General features: G+C 57.1%; 1 long non-coding RNA gene across 2 annotated transcripts in view; it reads left to right on the top strand.

Annotated features, from left to right (window-relative positions):
* LOC112944796 overlaps positions 1-15221 on the top strand; it is a 33447-nt gene extending 18226 nt beyond the window's left edge. For both annotated transcript variants that reach the window (XR_003248838.1, XR_003248839.1), the window contains 2 exons: positions 8190-8322; positions 14661-15221. This is a non-coding gene — a long non-coding RNA (uncharacterized LOC112944796). The remainder of the gene's footprint in view (positions 1-8189; positions 8323-14660) is intronic.
* The last annotated feature ends 4347 nt before the right edge of the window (positions 15222-19568 follow it).

The following is a 19568-nucleotide window of genomic DNA, read 5'->3' as shown; positions in this document are numbered from 1 at the left end:
GAAGAGCATGAATAGATTTAAGGTCACAGAAGCAGCTAGACCCTGCCAGGCTTGACTGTCCTGCAGGGGAGGTGACCTTACCTGGGTGGTGCAAATAGGAAAAGAGTTTTATAACTTGTTACTTATGAAACCTATAGCGTTAAATTGTGTTGGTCAGGAAAAGAGCCTTTGAAATGCGCCGTTTTAGAATAAGGGAAAATTTTAAGAATCTTAAAATAAATGTTAATAATAAGGRGTGTTAAATGGTTTTGCAGAAGTGGATGACTGACTTTAAGAAGCTTTCTGAGAATCTGGAATCGGCGCTTTAGAGCTGCGACCCTTTGGGTATTTGAAGCACAGGGAGTAGATGCGTTGAGGGATTGGTGAGGGCTCCGGCTTCCATTAGAGGCGAGTGGAATGAGATTGCCAAGTAGCTTTGAGTCTCTGCACTTAAGAAGCTGGTACGAAGTGACAAATCACTGTTTAAGCAAAGAACGGCCAAGACAGAGCCAAAGAGATCTTGGAATGGCCTCACTGGCTTAGAACTAAGAATCCACCTACTTTTTCACTCCCCCATGACTTCTGCTGGGCTCCTGGCTGGTTGCGGAGGGAAGAGCCCTGGTCTTCTCCCAAGGTCTGCTCTCACCTTCACCAGACCATAAATTCACCATAAATTAAATGAGAACTGAATTCAGTTCAGTTTGAATGAATTTAACTGCATTCAGTTAAAGCCACCCAAAAACACAGTGTGGAAATGAGAACAGAATTGTAACTACCCTTGTTGCTCCTTGCCATTAAACTCCTTTCCTCATTTCCGAGTCCTTGGAAGCTGATCTCTGTAGGGTTTTGTTTCCCACTGCGACTGCATTGCTGTATTAAAAGCATAGCTCAGTGCCTGAGTTTGTACGTGTCACTGTATGTTGAGTGCTTATCTCTGTGTATCGGAGCAGAGGATTGTGACAATACAGCTGTTCACAACTGTTTGTTTGAATAAAAAGCACAGATTTGCTTACTTGGCAGTAGCTTCCTTTTTTTCTTTTCTAGCAGAAATGTTTGCACAAGTGACTTGGTTTTGTTACAGTGGTCAAGGGAAGGAAAAGCTTCCTCGGCACTCATGTGCTTGGCTTTTCTGTGCAGTTTTGCCCTGTCGTGTGTATAATGTTGTTCAGAAATCTCTTTGATTCTCTCATGGAAAATGGAAAGGTTCAGGGAGTGAATCTAGCTGCAGAAATAATATCAGGGGAGCGGGGGTACCTCTGCCACACGAGGCAGATCTCTTCTGGGGTTTGCATAACAGCTTTTCTCTTTTCTGACTACGCTGATGGACAGGAGTGGTTTGCACGCTCCTGAGGTGCATCTGTCTGCGTAGGTGGAAGTGGGTTGTAGCATTTGTGTTTGTAGCTTTTGCTGAGCTCCTCAAAGAGTCTTTCTCTGGGCTGCTATCTGCTCGGATGGGGGGATCCTCTGAGCAGCACCGCATCTTGCATCGCACAGACCTTCATGTGCAAACATCATAGGTGTATTGAAGTGTTTGGCTTTGTGTGCATCTTGAAGACTGCCTGTCTCCAAGACAGGCGAGATCTCTTTGTTTTGTCTCCCTCTGGGTATCGGGCGCATTTGCATATATGGAAAATCTTGTCGTCATCTCCCCCCKCTCCACCCCACGTTCCCATCGCTCCGCCGACTCGTGGGCATTTCCAGCCGAACGCTGCCTGCCGAGACCGGCTTCCCAGCCGAGCGCCAACGCCCCCGTCCGCACCACCTTCCCCCTTGCCTCCCGCGGAGGGCAGTGCTGGGGTGCTCATATTTGGCGGATTTTCTTTCCCCCTCCACAAGCGTGTCTTTCAAGCCCCGTTTTAGGCAGCTAATCCCGCTCAACGTGCCTCCATCTCCTCCCTCGCTTCCCAAACGTGTCGGCCCTGCTGCTGCCAGCCTTGAACGCCCCGAGGCTCCATCCTCGAGGCGCTCGGTCCCCCCGCGCGCAGCCCTGTCCTCTGTCCCGCCGCCCGCATCCGTCTCGGGCCATTCGAGTGGCCGTCGGCGGCGGAAGAAGGGGGTGGAGGAGAGACGGGGCAGCTGCGGGGCTTGTGTTAGTAAACACTTCCTTGGGTTCCCATTTTAATTCCTTGCCCCCTCCCTCGCCATCTTCTCCCCCGTCCTTTCCCTTTTCTGTAGGCTCACACAATGAGACCATTGTCAAGGGGTGATTTGAATGAGGGGTCTCCGGGCATGTTCCCAGCATTGTCAAACAGAGTGGGAAAAAAAACACAACTCCAGCCTAGCCAGGAGGACCAGACCAGACTGAGACAGATGCCTAAATTAGTGACAAAGCCTTTTGAATGTCCCCCCTAGACAAGGGTTGCCTTGTGCATGCGTGCGTGTGTGTGTGTGCGTGCTCGTGGGGGTGTGTTTGTGGCTGGGTGGCAGCTTGCATGTCTCCCCATGTTAATTAGTTTTGCATGCATGTCTGATAAGGTGCCAATGAATATATTTGTGCTCCTTCCATGGGCGAAAGCCGCGGGAGCGGCGGGGGAGCCGGGGGCGGCTCCGCGCAGCCCGGCAGCCCGGGGTGATTGAGCTGTGCGGAGCGGGGAGAAGGGGCGAGTGTTGCCCCGACTTCAGCCGCCTCGGAGGAGCTGGGCTTCCCAGCGGTGCATCTGCTATAATTTCTTATAATTTGCTTTAGTTGCAAATTATGAGAGTTTTGAAGAGAACCGAAGCTTTTTTCTTGGTTCACTGGATCTCTCTCTTCATCTCTGCTGATTGTCTGGCTGAGGGTCTGCAGGYTCTTTCTTCTCCTTTGCCCTGTGTSTCTCTCTCAACTCCCATAAAAGGTGTTTATTTCCAACGGCTTTATAGCGGGCTTTGTGTATACACATATACATGCAATCCTCCACATACAGCCTTGGCAACAGCATCTCCAGACAGCGAGTCAAGCCCACTGCCACTTACAAAGCACGAGGAAGAGGTGAACTGCAGGGATGTGAAASCATGGAGCAGCCAGAAGGGGCAATGGAAAGAGGAGGAGACGGGCAGGTAGAGATAACATGAAYGGTATAAAGGATTTATCAACATTGGTTTAGAGTAGAGTGAAGGGAAAAGTCTTCCTGCATCCCCAGCATATGGACCAACGTGGAATGTCATTCCTAAAATGCCTTCTGCTCTGTCTGCCCATCTACCTGCATGCTGTGGGCTTGGACAAGAAATCATTGGTATGGAGGRATGTAAACAGCCGTCCGCTTCCAATTAATTTCACGTCCAAATTAATTTTGCATCCTTTCACTTAAAGCAACAAGGCTCGAGATCCCACGTACGTTTCTTGAGCAGGTGGAAAGGAAGCTCCCGGGCATGGCCAGAATGTCTGCTCTCCCCTACTGCCATCTGCATCTGAGCAGCCAACGTGTAATGAAGGAGTGGGGAGTTTACGTGGCCAAGCAACCACTGCCACGTGGCTGGTGTGGAACGAAGGGTTTTTGGGCAAGTTTTGCTGCAGGTGACTGGATTGTGTGTGGTTTGGTGGCCCCCAGCTTCACGCTGGTTCCCGCCTGCTTGCGGGATCCAAGGAACATGTGGGGAGCGGGAGCAGCACTGTAGACCTTGCAGCTCCCATAGGGGAGCTGGGKGGAAGACGGTTCCATTAGGATGTTGGGGAATGGGATTGACTCCTTTTGATGCCCTGGCTGAGGAGGAAAGGGGAGATCCTGGTGAACAAGGCGTGATGTGGCCRTTGACAGCAGTGGGCTTGGGGCTTAGCTGGCGCTGACATCTCTTCCTCCAGCTGTGGGTCTGCAGTGGAGCTTTCTTTCCTGACTAAGAGGTGGGAGGTGAGGCTGGAGCTCGTGGCTAGCAGGAAGCAGTGCTAGAATAGCCAGGGAACAGCAAGGCCGCCTGCATGGAGAGCCGACCCATTCCCAGCTGCGCAAGCTGCAGGAGGGAAGCTCCCCTTTGTTTCCAGGCAAGGCCAGGAGCACGTGCGAGCTCCTACGGACTGGCTGGAGTTCCCCATCCACCTGCACAGAGCGTCTGCAGGACAGCGCTCGTAGCAGCCCAAAGAGCTCCCCTTAAGCCTCCTCTGCCCCTCACACAGTTGGCAGGGTGGGCAACTCAGAAAGCATGGAAATAAGGTACAGGGAGAAAGAACTCTACGGAAATGCAGGTCACCCACTTGGAGAACAAAGGCAATTTCGTGTRACTTATCAGCAGCGCCTAATTGCACGGGGTGAATAATGAGCAGTCGGAGGCAGCTCTGAGTTCCTCCCAGGAAGCTGCAGCGGGTGGTCAAGCCCCGCGCCTGGAAACCGTGAGCCAGGGCCAGCAAATCCTTGGCTTGAGAACAAGCCCCAGTTCTCCGCCTCTGTAGCCCATTTCAGAACCATAGGTCTCCCTTGAGGAGCCTCGAGGAACTCTCCTTGTTTTGGTTTCTTTGAAAGCCTCCCCTGCTTTGAGGAGCCCATGGGAAGYGTGACCTCTGGAAGGCAACATAATGGTGCTAACCCCACATGGACAYGAGTTACAAACAAGAGGGGGTTGTGCTGTTGGAAAAAGTTACTCTGTGCTTGCTCATACCTTTCATTTATCAACCAGAGTGAATGTGTTGTCCATGCTTGACCCAAACGCTATGTGACCACTAGGAAGGACTTGCAAAGAGCATCCAGCAGAGGACTGGCAGTTCTCTCCCTTGGCCGTGCCCTTCTGCAGAGCCCCTTCCAGCCCATCTCCTCCCCGCTGTCCTGCTTTCCTTTCTCAGCATCCCTGGGTCTCTTTAGCTCTGCTCCCCAGCCCCACGCGGGGCCATGGGAACCGGTAATCAGAGCTCCTTGCCAGCTTGGTCTGCACGCCGTTTTCCTTTTCTCTTTCGGGATAACTATTCCCTGCAAGCAAAGCCTCTTAATGAATCCGCGACAGCAAAGTAGGTGCCGCGCYGGCGCTGCCAAGGCTGCTTGGCACAGCTGGAGTCACGTCAGCGGGCTGGCCGGCCAGCAAGGGACACGGCGGCCCGAGGGAAGCGGGCAGCGGCRCAGGGACCACTAATCCCCAGCGTGAAGAGCAGCGCAGCCCTCACTGTCCTTCATCACRCAGCCCCCCATCCTCGCACTCTTCCTCCCTCTCCACCGCGTCCTACGACTTTCTSTCACTCTCCCACATCCTGCCCTTACTTATTTCGTCTTCTGTCTTTATTTACCTCCTCTTGTGCATCCTTTTCTCACTCCTCCCCCCCAGTTTCACTCTTACCCCCTGCTCTCTCCAGCACGTTCCTCTCTCACACGCTCTGTCCTGTCTCCAGCGCTGGCTTTCAAGTGGGAACAGTCTATTTGGGCAGTGGTGGAGGTCACAGCTATATGGGGATTGTTTAAAAGAGATTTGCCCACATCCCAGCCCATGTGACCAGCCTCAGCTGCAGGTCTCTCTCTCTTAATCTGGAGATAAGCGTGATTATCCGAGGAAGGGCTGTTCGGAGCTTTGTAACTGTGACAGGGGAGCTTTCAAGTCGCACTTTGCTGGCAGAGCAGCGTTTAAAGCCGGGGAATCAGATTCCAAGCGTGGCTTTGCATCTCTTTTCTGCTGGGAGCATGGTGCAGGGCTGGCGGTGGGGATGGGAGCTTTATTAGGACTTTGCTTATGATGCGGAAAAAGAGTTGGGGGGAGGGATTTGGAGGGGAAGAGGGAGGCGAGGAAAAATCCTGATTCACCATTTCCCAGTCAACGGTGAAATCACAGAGAGATGCTCCAATGCCGGGGGACAGCCCAGCCCAAACGCTGGTGTTGACTGAGCTCTCATTGACCTCATTGCACTCAACCCGGGCGGAATTTGGTAGCCAGGTCACTCCTGCCCTGGTGGTGCCTTGACAAGAGGTGGCTGCAGCAACTGCCCCCCAGTCAGGCCCGACGCAGAGCTGGGGCTTGGTGAGGTCAAGGTGGGCGTTGGGGAACGAGGCTCTGTGGCAGGAGGGTGACACAGCGACCTGGACTGTCCCTCACGGAGCCATTCGCTCGGGTCCTGCCCGAGCCGGGGGAGTTTCCACCCTGCAGCTCTTGGTCGCCTGGTGTTTGCACTCCTGGCCCATGTCCGAGACAGCGCAGGGCCACTTCTCCTCCAAAGAGGCCATAGGAAAAGCTCCCTAGCACTAAGGCCAGCGCCACGGCAGATCATGCAGGGAGACTTCTCCATGGAGAACGGCTTTCTGCCAGGTGCAAGGAGCGTGTTTCCAGAACCCCTTTTTGTGTGCGATACAGGGTAGATGTGCGGAGAGATCCTGGCTGCCTGTGCTGAGGGAAGCAGCTGCGTGGTGGTCCCTGCAGCCGCCCCAGCGCTGCTGCTGGGCCTGAGCACGGCCAGGAGGGATGTGTGATGCTCAGAGCAGCCCTGCCCGGGGCCGGCGCCGTAGCCCTGGCTGTGGCGATTTTACCCTGGGGTCATCTACTCTTGTTCCCGGCGCTGTTCTCCGCTCCGAACCCCCGGGGACAGCCTGTCGAGACCCTCRCACAAGTGGTCTCCAGGGCCCTGTTTGGAAATGAAATGCTTTTAGCGGCACTCGCGGCTCTGCTTCCCTTTGCAAGGCGGCTCTCCGGGCGCACGCAGGCGAAGCGGCGCGTCCAGCCCTGCCGGCAGATAAACATGTCATGCACCAGCGCTCCAGGCGGCCGGGCTCCGTGTCAAAGGAAACCCTATCCATTCATCCCTGTCCAGGAGACGGCTTGCAGGAGAGATGGGCCTTCGTGGGGCAACTGTGCAATCAGGGAAGGCACACAAGAACACTTAGCAATTGCATAGTTTAATATGGTGTTGGTGTCTTGTATTGCTGGAGGCTGAAATACTTAACATCTCAGACGTGGGGCCCCRTCCCTGAAGGTTTCTTTCACCGGGACAGACATCAAGATAGGGTTTATGAAAATGCTCAGCTATGGAACAGGCTCTTCTTTGCTTCTATTTGTAGAATAGAAACTCGGAGCACAGGCTCGTAACAGAGTTTCTTTTGATGGAGATGGGTCAAGGAGAAAGAAAATGGATCCAAGCCAGGGGCTGGAATCTGGGTCGAGGTTGAATCAAGACTAAATGCCAACTCTTTAGACTGCCACTTGGGCAGAACTAGCTGTTCCTTCTATTTTCTTTTTGGAAGTGGTTCAGGTTCCAGCACAGAAGCTGAGGCCAGCCTGGTCCGAAGGACACCCTGAACAATTCCCATGTGCCCTCCCCTGCACGCACATACCCACGGTTTAGCTGTGGGAATTTGCAGCGAAGAAAATAAGCCGCCTTTTCACCAAGATTAGTTTATGGAGGGCTGGCTGCTTGCTTATATCATGTTAGCGAGAAATATAATATATCCCCCTTGTTCTGCTATGAAGGCACATCTCACATTTGCCTAATTCTACTGCGGTGGTTATACAGTCTTAAATCAACGGAGCTGATAAGTGAGGCAGGGTGCAAACCTGGTGCCTGAAGGTAGGAGGATTCAACCGTGCGTCTGCAGGGCAGGCAGTTCAGTTTGTCTCTGCCAGTAGCAAAAATGAAGCAGTTGCAAATGCATCATCTTGAGAGCAAGCTCTTAAATATCTCCCACATTGCCTGCCTGTCCCTGAAGCCACACACAGCTGTTCTGTGGATGGAAGCTCTGTTTTCCTGGTGCCCCCGTGAACTTTCTTTCTTGCCATTTTTCTTTGTGTGCTGCCTATATGAATCATCTTCAGTGCCTACAGCTTATTCCATGCCTTTACTGAGGCTCTGGCTGACATACATGGCCTTACACCTCAGCGTGGCACTCGAAGAAACCAGAAGAACCTGAACGCAGGATGTTCTCCTTCTCGCGACTGCAGGAATGAGCAGCCCAGGCCTCCCACTGCAGCCCTGCTGCACAGATAACACATGTCCCGGGGGAGAACAAAAGCTCTCCCGGGAATCTGTGCAGCTTTGGATGCAGCAGGGAGGACGTGGGCAGGAACATGTAGGTGTTGGCGTGTGCAGGCATGAACACGTGTGCTCTGGGGTGAGCGTGCCCATCTGTGCAGGGCCTGTCCCACGTGTGTCTGCAGCAGCCCGTGTCCATGCCCTGCACTGTGCGAATGTGCGTGCTGCCTGCCAGGAGCGGGAGCTTTGGGGTAAGGGGTGAGAGGAGGACATTCCCCTTAAGAGCCTTTTAAAATGATTTGGTCTCTAAGACAGTGTTTGGATTGCAAGGGAAAGGCTTGATTTATTTTCTATACATTTCTGCCAGTTTTAGGACATGCACAGGCTAAGACTGTTCAGAGCCGAAGAGTCAGCGAGCGTCAGAGCAGAGGAGCAGGAAGGAGACGCGTGAACTCCCAGCCCAGCCGGCGCCAGCACCCGGGGACCACAGCTCCATCAGGGTGAGCCGCCCTCGGCCCTTCATTCCTGGAGCCCGTTTGCCCCCGCTAGGCAAGTTTCTGTTCTCACCAACCTCCACAAAGGGCCTGTGGCTCTTTGGGCTAGAGGTGCCACATCTGTRCCCCAGGTTCGTTGCCACCCGCGCGCAGGGGACTCGGGGACAGCCGTCGGTGCTGGGGGACAAGCCCCAGTGCAGCAAGGGCGCAGAACGTGGCCAGCAACTCTGCTCTGCCCAAACGCGCGGAGCCCTGAGAAGGGATCAACCCCTTATGGAAAGCCTCTTATCACCATTCTGGGCYGATGGCGAATGGTAGAAGGGATTAATGGGGCGATCCGTGCGGGATGTGGCAAAAGATTTCCCGACGTGACGCACAGGCGAAGGAGCTGGAAAAGCAAGTGGCATATCTGAGACTGGAGTGTGATCAAAGGCTGTGTCAGGGCCGAGAGGGAGGGAGCAGCCAAGTGAGGTGGCAGCCAGGAGCAGTTTCTGCTGCTGGGTTTTAGGTGATGCCAAGTAGAATGAATGAAAAGCTCTGACTCGACTGATCCAAAGCCATTGAGAGATGCAGTGGAGTGAGCTGGGAATAGGATGGGGGAACCATGCAGGGGATGCAGAGCAATAGACCCAACCTCTGGGATTTTAAAGCGCTGAGCGGATGGTGATGTGTGAGGGGGGTGAAAGATGAGGAGGAGAAGGAAGCTGACACATAAAGCAGATCTGCAAGGTGGCCCTGGCRCATAAAGAGCAGTCACAGTTGTGACAGTGAGCTAGCTCCTAAATGCGAGCTGAGCCCAGAAGACAGGACACAAAAAAGGTTTCCAGGAGAAAAAACAAAAAACAAAAACAAAAAAATGGAGCTGTGAAGAAATCATGCCTGTGCCGTGAGRGAGTGGGAGAGCTGTCCCTCTGGAGGGCCGTGCACCGGAGCATCTGCAGGATGCGACAAAGAAGGGACTCGTCAGCCTTTGGGAAGCCYGACAGATGTACATCCATGGAAAGGTAGACTTGTGCATGGGTGGAGAGGTGCAGATCGCTGTCTGAAGGGGCCACGTACCCGTGCGTGAGGCGGAACAGGCCCGGGGAGGGAGCAGCGCTTCTCTCTGCCSTCAGCGCAAGGTGCCAGCGGTGGGAAGAGGCAGGTACCTCCTCCAAAGCACACGCTWGGCAGCAAGCAGCGTCCACGCTGGAGCTGGAGCACCGGCACCCACACTCTGAAGGGCCAGGAGCGTTCATTTCCGCAGCCTGTGCTTGCACAGCGTCCCCGTGCGAGGTTGGAGCTGCAGCCATCTCGCTGCCTCCGGCRCTCCGTCAGCACTCGCTCTTCTGCAGCCCCAGGACCCAGCACGCCTGGAAGGTGAAAGCTCTGGGAGCAGTGACTTGGTTTTGGTCACCACACTGCACATGCACGTCGGAGACACGCTGGGACACCCAGGGGCACAACCAGGGCCTCACTGTTTGCTATGGCCATTCATTACAAGCCCTCCGGCACCTCTGTATACGGGAGTCCAGTTTTTGTGATTGATTAAAAGCAAAACCCTCGACCAAAAATAGAAAAAAAACAGAAGTTTGCTCTCAAGCTCCTCACCATAGCAACGGAGGTCCTGGAGACACCCCTGCCAAGGAGGTCACCACGGGCTGGGCCGGGTGTGCCAGGCCCAGGGCTCCCGCGAGTGGCGCGTGCGGGCGCAGCCGCCCTCACCGCAGCGGCAGGCCGGGCTGGACGGGCGCCCGTGGCCAAGGCCGCTCCGTGGAGCCGGGTGCGGGTGGCGGGGCTGGGGCGGCCGCGCAGGGCGTCGCGTCGCCGGCGCGGCCTGGCCGGCCTGGAGCCAAGCTCCTGCTCCCGCCCAGCGCCTCCGCCAGGCCCGGGCCACAGGGAAGCTCCTCCAGGACATGGACATCAGGCGCCTGGATGGGTGATGAGGCGCTGGCCACGGGCTCTATCCCCRCTGGACACCAAACGTGCAGGACTCCTGTCCTTCCTCCTCCCTTGGTGCCGCCGGGCTGGTGCCTGCTCCAAGCAGGGCTCCCTTTGCCCTCCTTCCCTCTTCCCATCCCCCAGCGCCTTGCTGCCACCCTCCCCCTTTCTCTGGAGCGTTTCTCCTCCTGATTTGCATAATTTTCCATTTTCAGTGTCCCCTTTTCTCTTTTTCCTCTCCATATGGTGCATCCCCCTCTCTGCCTGGCGCTGGAGCCTTCCTTAACAAGCTCGGCAAAGCCCTCGCTCTCAGGGGCTGCGCATGAAAGATGCTCGCTAAAAACAGAGGCCGAGGAGGAGCCCTCCCCCTCTCCCTGTTGATTTATAAGGGGCCGGGATGTGGGAACGTTTCTGGGTCGCGCTCTGGAGCGCTTGGGCTCTTGCTGCCGGGTGCAGTGCGTGTTTGTTCCAGCCATTCGGCGCAGATCCCGCTTGTCCCATGTCTCTGATCTGCAACACACCGAGCGCCCAGCCGCGGCACATTGGTAGCTGTTACCCAGCCCGGCCCCCTCTCTCCTGCCGCTGGAGGGATGCCCCATCCAAGCCATACAGGAGGGATGCCCCATCCGTGACATACAGGAGAGAGGCCCTGCCCTGTCCACCAGTGCTACGGCGGCTGGTGGCCTCTTTCAGCCTCACAAGGCAGTTCCACCTCAGCCAGCTCCCCACGCCATCCACGGCACTCAGGAGCTTCAGTGCCCGCTCGCTCCGAGGTGCTGGAGAAGCCGGAGRTCATGGGGTGTCTCCTCTGGGCGGCAATCGACTTGCACGTTGGGTCTCGGCCCATCTCCCACACCACTGCCTCAGTCCAGCTAGGAGAGCACCCAGCACTGCTGCTGGGGACACTTGGGCAGCCCCACACCGGCGGGGACACCCAGCGGGGACCCAGCCCGAGGGCACGCGACGCCCGCCCAGCACTTGATGGGTTAAGCCGGGCTCCAGCTAATTTCTCGGAGCTGCTCCCCTCCTCCTCGGCACTTCTGTATGCAGCAGGCAGGGCCTCAGTGCAGGTTCCTGCACTGAGCTGTTGCCAGGGGAGTAGTTAGGCAAGTCTGAGCTATGCAGGGAAAAGGCCCAGGCTGTCAAAGTGTCTGAGATGAACCATAGCCCGGTCTCCCTGCAGCTGGGCCCAAGCATGCATCAGCCCTTGTTCGGAGCCTGGGAATGGCAAAGCCCAGGGAGGTTCAAGGGCAAACTTGCTATTCATTAGTCAGGGGTCCTTGACGTTCCCACTCTCTGTCTCCCTTCTTCTTCTCTTTTCTGTCCCTCTTTTGACAGATTCCTGGGTGCTTTTGGGGAAAGCTCCCCTCCTCCTCCTCGCCCCAGCAAAAGCCCTGCACATAAACTTCCCCGGGAGACAAGGCGGGAGGACAACAATGACGGCGCGGCCGCGATTCCGATGGGAGCATTCACACGGGCCGGCTCCCTTGGGTGTCCTTCCTTCCCTGCCGTCTCCTCGCACTGCTCCCGGGGTCTCCCTGCCTGGCCGTGCGCCCCGCTCCGGGCGGCGGATGCTGCATCCCTTCCCCTCGCCTTGTGGCTCGCTGCTGCTTTATTCTCGGGATGCTCGCAGGAAATTGCAACTCGAGATAAGGAAAYGCCAGCCGCGTTTTCCGCTCGCGGAGCCCGGCGTGCGGGCGAGTCCCTCCTCAGGAGAGGCGAGCGCTGGCCCAGGTGCTCTCTCCCGGGACACGGTGAGCGGAGGAGGAGGCCTCCAGAGGCCCCACACACGCAGGCAGCTCGTGCCGGGGACAAAACGTGCGGCGTGGGCGGAACGTGGAGCCTCCCTCCCACCCCGCCGAGCACAGGATTGCCGAGCTCTTGGAAGCCGAAGCTCCTGTGTAATTATCCAGAGCAAACAGCACGTGTTATTAGTTTAAAATGATTTTTTTTCCCCTCCCCGGGCCCCCGGAGCAGGGTGGAGGTGTAATTGTGCTAAGGAGTGAGCAGGGGCGAGCGCAGCTTTTGGTCACATTGGAGTTGGGGGTCTTGAGCCAGGGAGGCGGTGTGAAAGGCTGGTATTTGCATAAACAGCGTGCGTCTGTACAGAGAGCAAGATATCGGGGCCTGCAAAATACAATCAGGGCTAGAAGCGGGGCTGAAAGGAAGGAAAAGGGGGACAGGAAAAAAGAGCAAAAAATGRCAATGGAAAAGGTTTTTCTAAGTAACACCCCGGCGGGATTAAATTGCCCGGAAAGTTTCTGCATGCGGCTCTGTGGAGCGGAGGCCGGAGGGGCGCGGGCAGGAGCGGGCCCCTCCTTCGCGCCGCATGAGTAGCGGGTTGGCAAGGGGAAGGGCCCTGTTGGGCAGAGGCCGGTGCCGCGTGGGACAGCRTTTGGTTCGTGCCCTTGTGCGGGGCCGGGGCAGCCGGGGGCAGCTGCGAGCAGGTTAAACCCTGTGGTGCGGCCGGCCGGCCTCGCACAGCACCCACAGAGACACCAGCGCATGGCCGGGCATGGGCTGCACTTGGGCATGGAGCAAGCTGTAATGCAATTATTCTCATTTATTTATTTTTAAAGGGGGATTCTAGGSTACTTTCAATATCCGGGGTGCTGGGGAGAGAAGGGAGGGAGGCCACACTGGTTTGGGACCAGATTCCTGGTGGGGCCGTGTACGCCTGGCACCATGTGTGATGGATGGAGGCTCCTTGGGCTTCCCTCACCGAGCTCCCCCAGGGCACAGAGCACTCAGCTCTGGCTATATGTTAGTTATAGCATTTTGGCTATATGGCCTTGGCATTTGCAGTAGGTGTGGGCTTTTCTCAAGCTTACCACAAGAGGCAGCTTCAAATYGGTTGGGTTGGTCCCACCCGCCCGGCCTCCAGTTTCTTACCAGAGTGGGATTCGGGCTGGCTCCGAGTGTCACGTTGGATAACACAGTGCTGCCGCTGACATCCCTGTTTCTTGCAGCCTGTTGTGACTCCCAGCTCGGTGGGCCTGTCCCACTGCCACCCTCCTGGTGCAGAGCTGGGCTGGGTTCCCTGCTGCCCCTGTACGTTTTGGGCTGCCTTCAAAGTTYGTGGAAGGAGTTTTCCATGGATCTCTGTGATCTTCCATGGAGCAAGTGCTTTGTGAGTTTCATCGTAAGGCATTTACGGAAAGATCCATTTTGAGATGGAGAGAAAATGCCTGTGAAAACTGCAGCGTGGACCCCAGAGCGCGGAGCGTTTGCGGAGTTCAAAGAGCGACGGCGGTTCCTGCAGTCGCAGCCCAGGATCGCGGCAGCGCGGCCCGCGGCGGAGCACACGCAGCTGCTCCCAGGGCGGCTCATTACGGAGCCACAYGGAAGATTTATCTCCTAAAGCGGGCTCGCAAATATTTTATAAATTTTGCAGCATTTTAAAAAATCGCGATTTGGTGCAATAAGAAAGAATAAATTAGCTGACTGATGGTTCCTTTTGCACACAGGTTCCCAGTGTACGCAGGAATTAGTTGTACGAGTCCTTATGCCTCCCAGGAAAGCAGTGTATAAGCAAAGCAAAGAGAGGATGGCAGAGGGACGGAACTGGCTTTGGAGGCCGTGCCAGGGGATCTTGTGCTTGCCATGGGGAAGGTGCAGAGGAAATGGAAGTAAAAAATGAAACAAAATAAAGTAAAATAAAAATAAGGTAAAATAAGGTAAAATAAGGTAAAATAAGGTAAAATAARRTAAAATAAAATAAAATAAAATAAAATAAAATAAAATAAAATAAAATAAAATAAAATAAAATAAAATAAAATAAAATAAAATAAAATAAAATAAAATAAAATAAAATAAAATAAAATAAAATAAAATAAAATAAAATAAAATAGGAGAGAGCCTGTTACGAAGTGTAAGATGTGCTGGGCAAAGGCAAGGTAGTGCAGAGAGCTGAACGGACTAGACAGCAGTTTCAAGGAGTGTAACAGCTTTGGATCCGGCTCTGTGGCTCGGTATCACTTTCTACAGACAGACAAGGGCGATGAGGGCAGGGAAAGTTAACACGAAGATTAAAACATCAGAGGGCTGCTCCTTTAGTGGCTCTGACATGCAGAGTAATCCCATGCCCCAAAGCCTGCGGAGGAGGCGAGGCCGGGAGCCCTTGGCCGCGCGGGGCAGCGACAGGGGGGATTTGCTGGGCAGGGGGCTCATGGGGAGGCTCGGCTGGGGATGGGGACGCTCGGGGCTTCGGGGGCACCAGGTCTGTCCCTTGTGAAGGAGGTTCTGGTTCTGCTGGGCTGGCTGGAGGCCTGAGCAGGGAGGAGAGGTGGGCTGAAGGGAAAGGGGRGTCCATGTGTGACGTGAGTTGTTCTGTACGTGGCCGAGCGCGAGGGGCTGCTGGGGTCTCCAYGTGCCCGTTTCCCTGCTGGAGATCATACCCGCTGTGCTCTCTGTTTCCTTCGCAGATCTCAGTGAGAGGAGACAGGACCTTTCCAGCCCGTGGGCTCCTCGTCGCTGCTGGCCACCACAAGCCTGGACTTGCTGCCTGACATCCCCAGCTTCTCCAGGAGGGCCCTTCCTGCCCCACAATGGCCCCAGAGAAGAGGTGGCTTTTGCTCAGGAACAGAGAGATTTTCTCCATGGCTTCAAATCCCAGCAGCCCAACCCTGGGGAGGGAGCCAGGGAAACCCAGGGAGCCCACTGAAAATCCCGCATAAGTCCTGAATGTTGTACCTGTCTTTGGTGCCCTAAACACCTCCAGACGAGCTTGTCCTGCTCAGGCAGGGAGATCTAAGCAGGCCACTGCCTCGAGAGGCAAAATGCAAGGAGGATAGAGGGAGCGGGAGGGAAATCCAAGTCGGCCGAGTGTTGTTAATAGCACCAGTGAGCACAAAGGTTGGGCTCTGATCACAGTGTGGCCGTCCCGCTGGGGCTGAGGGTGAAATCCCGCAGGACTGTGCATCCCTCCGGCCCCGCTGCCCTTTTATTGCCCGTGTCCCTAGTCCCGTGCGAGAAATGTACTGGCTGTAACCCCCTTCCATTAAAACCAAGCGCTACCCAGTGCACTATTGAAAATAAATGCTGTTTTGCAAAAGTGAGTGGTGTGATTCGGTGCGGTCTCGGCCCTGCTTGCGGAATAAACGCAGGCACCTGCAGACAGATCACTGGGGAAGCGGGAGCAGGCAGGAGCGAGCGGCCGGGCAGCGCCAGGCCCCGCGTGGCAGCAGGCGGGCACCTTGCTCTGAGCAAACCCCTTGCTGACCATTATTTGGTCCCAACCCTGCCTGGGAAGTAGCTGTTAAACCCCGCGCAACCAGGCGCCGTGAGAGACTATAATGAACTTGTCTCTAAAATGATTTGGAGCCCTTCTGCCTGCCGAGCGGGGATCCCCGTCGTGCCCGGCCGCGGGCAGGCGCCGAGAGGTGACCGCTTTCCCAGCTGAAACCCGAAAAAGCAAACAAAGGCCCGCGGCCGCATTGTGCGTGCCCAGGCAGGCAGAAGGAGCGCGGGCCGCCACGGCCAAGTTCAAGGCTGGCCGGGGGGCCGGCCGGCATGCGGATGCTAATGGGGCTGCGGGACAAGGGGGGCCGGGGGCTCTGCGTGTCCAGGGGCTCTGTGCGATGCCGGCGCTTGGAGCCCCCTGACAGAGCTGCCAAAGGGGCCCTGCTCTTGCTGGGGTGGTGTCAGGATGGACTGGTGGGGCTGGAGCTGCTGGAGGGGGCTGGTGGTGTTTGGGAGGGATGGGTGTTAGCGTGTTTGTGAGGGACGTGCGTGTTGCTGAGGAGGATTGGGCCTGATGGGTAGATTGGTGTCCCTAAAGGGTTCCATTGCCTGCTCCCTGGGGCGTCCTGTGGGAGATCCTGGCTCCAGAACCTCAGGAAAGATKCGGGCGCCGCTCGACCTGGCAGGGCATTAAATGTGTCTCATCCCAGCGCTTCCTCCCTGCAGGAACCGGGCAGGGAGTCCCCCCTCATCCTCGCTTCTCCCCGCTCCTTCCCAGCTCSGCGGCTCCCCCCAGCCCGGCTCTGCCGCCGGCCCCCCTGGATGAAGTGTGCGGAGACAGGCGGAGCGGCCCGTGGAAAAACACCATGCAGGACCCGCACAAAGGGGGTTTTATTCAAATTTGTTTAGAGTTTAGCGGATTTGCATGAAAAATGTGTGAGAAAAGCCGGCTCCAATGACCTCATCCCCAGCTGCCATTAATGTTCAATTAAGTGCTGAATAGCAGCAAAGGGGGGACCGGCCGGGACGTGAAGAGAATCCAGGCTCGGGTGCAGACTGTGAGAACCGGCCCCCCTGGCAGCGGGGCCGTCTGGCCCCGGCGTCCCCTCCCCGGGCGCGGCGCCCCGAGGGGGTGCCCGTCGCGTCGGGAGCTGCGCTGAGCCCGTCGGGCCTCAGCSGCTCTTAGTTCTGCATCACCCCCATCTGGACCCCCCCACACGCTGTGTGGGTGTCTGGAGGGGGGCGCGAATGCAGCAGATGCCGCCTCCCTCCGAGATCGGGGCTGTTTTCTCTCTGCTGCAGCCCGTTCCGGGGGGGCACAGAGCCCCCTTCGCCCGGCTCAGCCCGGCCCAGCCGGGACAGAGCCGCTCTCCGCCTCGCAGACGGTGTCAAAGCCCAAGTTCAAGTCCACGCCGAGGGGCTCTGCCCCGGGATTCCCAGCTCCTTTCCATCCTCCGCCTTTTGTTCGCCTCTGACAATTGCTCTTTATTTCTACACACCCCCAGCCACCAACCCCCCCCCGCCTTCCCGCACTTGGCACCGTTTAGCCGCCTGCCTGCAAACTTAACAACCCTGGTTCTTGGTATAAGCACTCAAATTACCCTTCTTTCCACATATAAACATGGCCCGGGGTGCGCGGCTCTCCCCGGGTGCTCGGCGCGGGGCTGCTGCCTCGCACCGGCCCCCGAACCGGGACCGGGACCGGGGCGGCCGCCCGCCAAGTTTCCCCCGGGCCAGCGGGAAGTTTCTGCTGCGAGACCCCGCGGGAGCGGAGGAGGGAGGACGGGAAGCGGAGCGCGCAGCCCGCCCGGGGCTCCCGCTCTCAGGTAAGGGACCGCCTTGTTCTCGGGGCCGCCTCTGCTGCGCGGCGCGGGGGCACGGGCAGATTTGGGGGTCTCTGCAGCCGAGAGGGGGCYTGCACTCGCCCTGCAAGCCCTCACTGCCCGGGCTGGCTCTGGGCACCGTCTACTCTCGGGGCCCGAGCCTCTCCCCTCGTCCCCGGTGCCGTCATGAGGGTGTCCGAGAGCAGCGGTGGGGCCGGGGATGCTCTGGGATGCTCGGAGGTGCTCGGGGATGCTCAGGGATGTTCAGGGATTCACGGGAATGCTCAGGGAATGCTCAGGGATTCTCGGGATGCTCAGGGATTCTCGGGGATGCTCAAGGATGCTCAGGGATGCTTAAGGATGCTCGGGATGCCCAGAGATGCTCGGGATGCTCCGCGCTGCCCGCGGCAGAAGCGTTGGAGCAAAAGGGATTTCCCAAACTTCCTGTCCCTCTCTCCGCCCCCCTCGGGCGGGGAACACCCACCTCGGAGCCAGCCCGCGGGCACGAGCCGCACCCGGCCCGGTCGGTACCCCCGGGGTACCTCGCACCCGCAGCGCGGGCCCACGGGGACCGGCCGCCCCGTCCCGCACGGAGCCCCCGTGGGGCTCGGGACAAATTCCACCCGTGCCCCCCGCGCCCGGCCGCCTTGGGGCCGGGGGAGGCCGAGCAGGGGCCGCTCCCCGCGCCGGGCGAGGCCGGGGCCTGGCGGGGCCAAACCCGGGGCTTTTCGTTGCGGCTCCCATCCCTACGGGACCAGCGGGTGCCCCCTGCCCATAGGCTTGTTGTGTGGGGGGGTGGCGCACCCAAATGAGACCCTTCAAAGACGATAAAAACTAAAATAAAATCAAATAAAAAAATCCCCAAATCCACCCTTTCCCCGCGACGAGCGGGGCCCTCATTTGCTGATGCAGGTGATACCTGGGCGGCGCTGGGATAAATTGGTTAGTGGAAAAGGAAGAGTGGATCAKTGGGGCAGTGTTTGCCCAGAGACTTAGGCACAATCTGGTAGATTTGGTTTTAGTCTGGTTTTATTTATTTCGAAGGCAATTTCGGGGGAAGGAGGGGGAATTAACCTTCTTTCCCGTGATAAAAATAGAGATAAGAGAAGGAGGAAACGAAAGCACTTCAGATGCGGGGGGGTGAGAAGGTGACAAGGTTTGAGAGAAGGGAAGAAAAATGGAGAAAAGAGGCTAAGAGGAGCTGAGGAAGAGGTGGGATACGGGTGTCCCTGCAAAGACACCCTCAAAGCAGCATAGCACGTGGCAGTTTAGCGAGTAATATGGCATAATGTGATATGATAAAATATACTATGATAAAATATGATGTTATTTATATAAATATATTTGAATGTATATATATCCAACACATATAACCAATATATGGTAGTACACGCGCGTACCCACGGCGCCCTTCCCAGGGCTGCCTTCTTGGCCCACCGCCTGGCAGGGAGATGCGCCCCATTTTCGGCCGTGCCGCGGGGTTGGCACTCCCTGCTCCCGCATTTGCGGCCCGTGTGGAGCCCGCACGGGACTCTGGCCGCGGAACACTCGCACCCTCCCCGTGCGACCGGCTCTGCCACGCGTGGGTGCGGGTGGCGGCGGCCGGGCGGACCTGGAGCCCTGCGCTCCGCGGAACACGGGAATTCGAGGTGCGCGGTTGCAAATCGCGATACGGGCGCAAGGAGCCCTCGCAGCCGCCCCCGCGCTGCGGGATCTGCCGCTCCAGCCCCCGCGGCTCCCTCCCCGACGGGCTGAGCCCCCGGCCGGGCCCGGGCCCAGAGGCCGTTCTCGCTTGCGGCCGCTTCGCTGCACAAAGACTCGGGCATCGCGGCCTGCGCCCTGTCCCTGCGGCCCATTGCAAAATAATAATAATAATAATAATAAAATACAAGCACACAGGTGCCTCGCCTTTGCGCCACAGCCTTGCCCTGCGCGCCTTTTCCATGGAAACACATTGCTGGCGTGGGGCTCACCCGCGTGTTTGCCCACGCGGCTCATTTCTCACATGGGTGTCCGTGGAACCCCCTCGACCCCGCGGGACTCGCAGCAGGGCCGGGATCAGGGCAGAAACGAGCCCCGAAGCGGCGGCCCGGCCCGAGCCCAAGCGCGGCCGACCCACAGCGGTCACGAGTTGCTCGGGGCTCAGCGCCCGCATCGACGTCGCCCGGAGTCGGTGCCCATAGGAAGGAGGAAAGAGACTTTCCCCCGAATCGCAGGAAAAAAAATAAAAGAAAGAAAGAAAGAAAAAAAAAGAAAAAAAAAAAACCCAGAAATCTCTCTGCGCAGGGAAATATCCCTTCTCCGGCGTGGATTTAGCTCGGGGCGGGG

The sequence above is a fragment of the Nothoprocta perdicaria genome, unplaced genomic scaffold (genome assembly GCF_003342845.1).
Source record: "Nothoprocta perdicaria isolate Ctin4 unplaced genomic scaffold, notPer1 scaffold_176, whole genome shotgun sequence".
In the NCBI taxonomy this organism is placed as follows: domain Eukaryota; kingdom Metazoa; phylum Chordata; class Aves; order Tinamiformes; family Tinamidae; genus Nothoprocta; species Nothoprocta perdicaria.
Note: the sequence above shows the minus strand (reverse complement) of the source record. Positions and strands in the feature narration are given on the sequence as shown.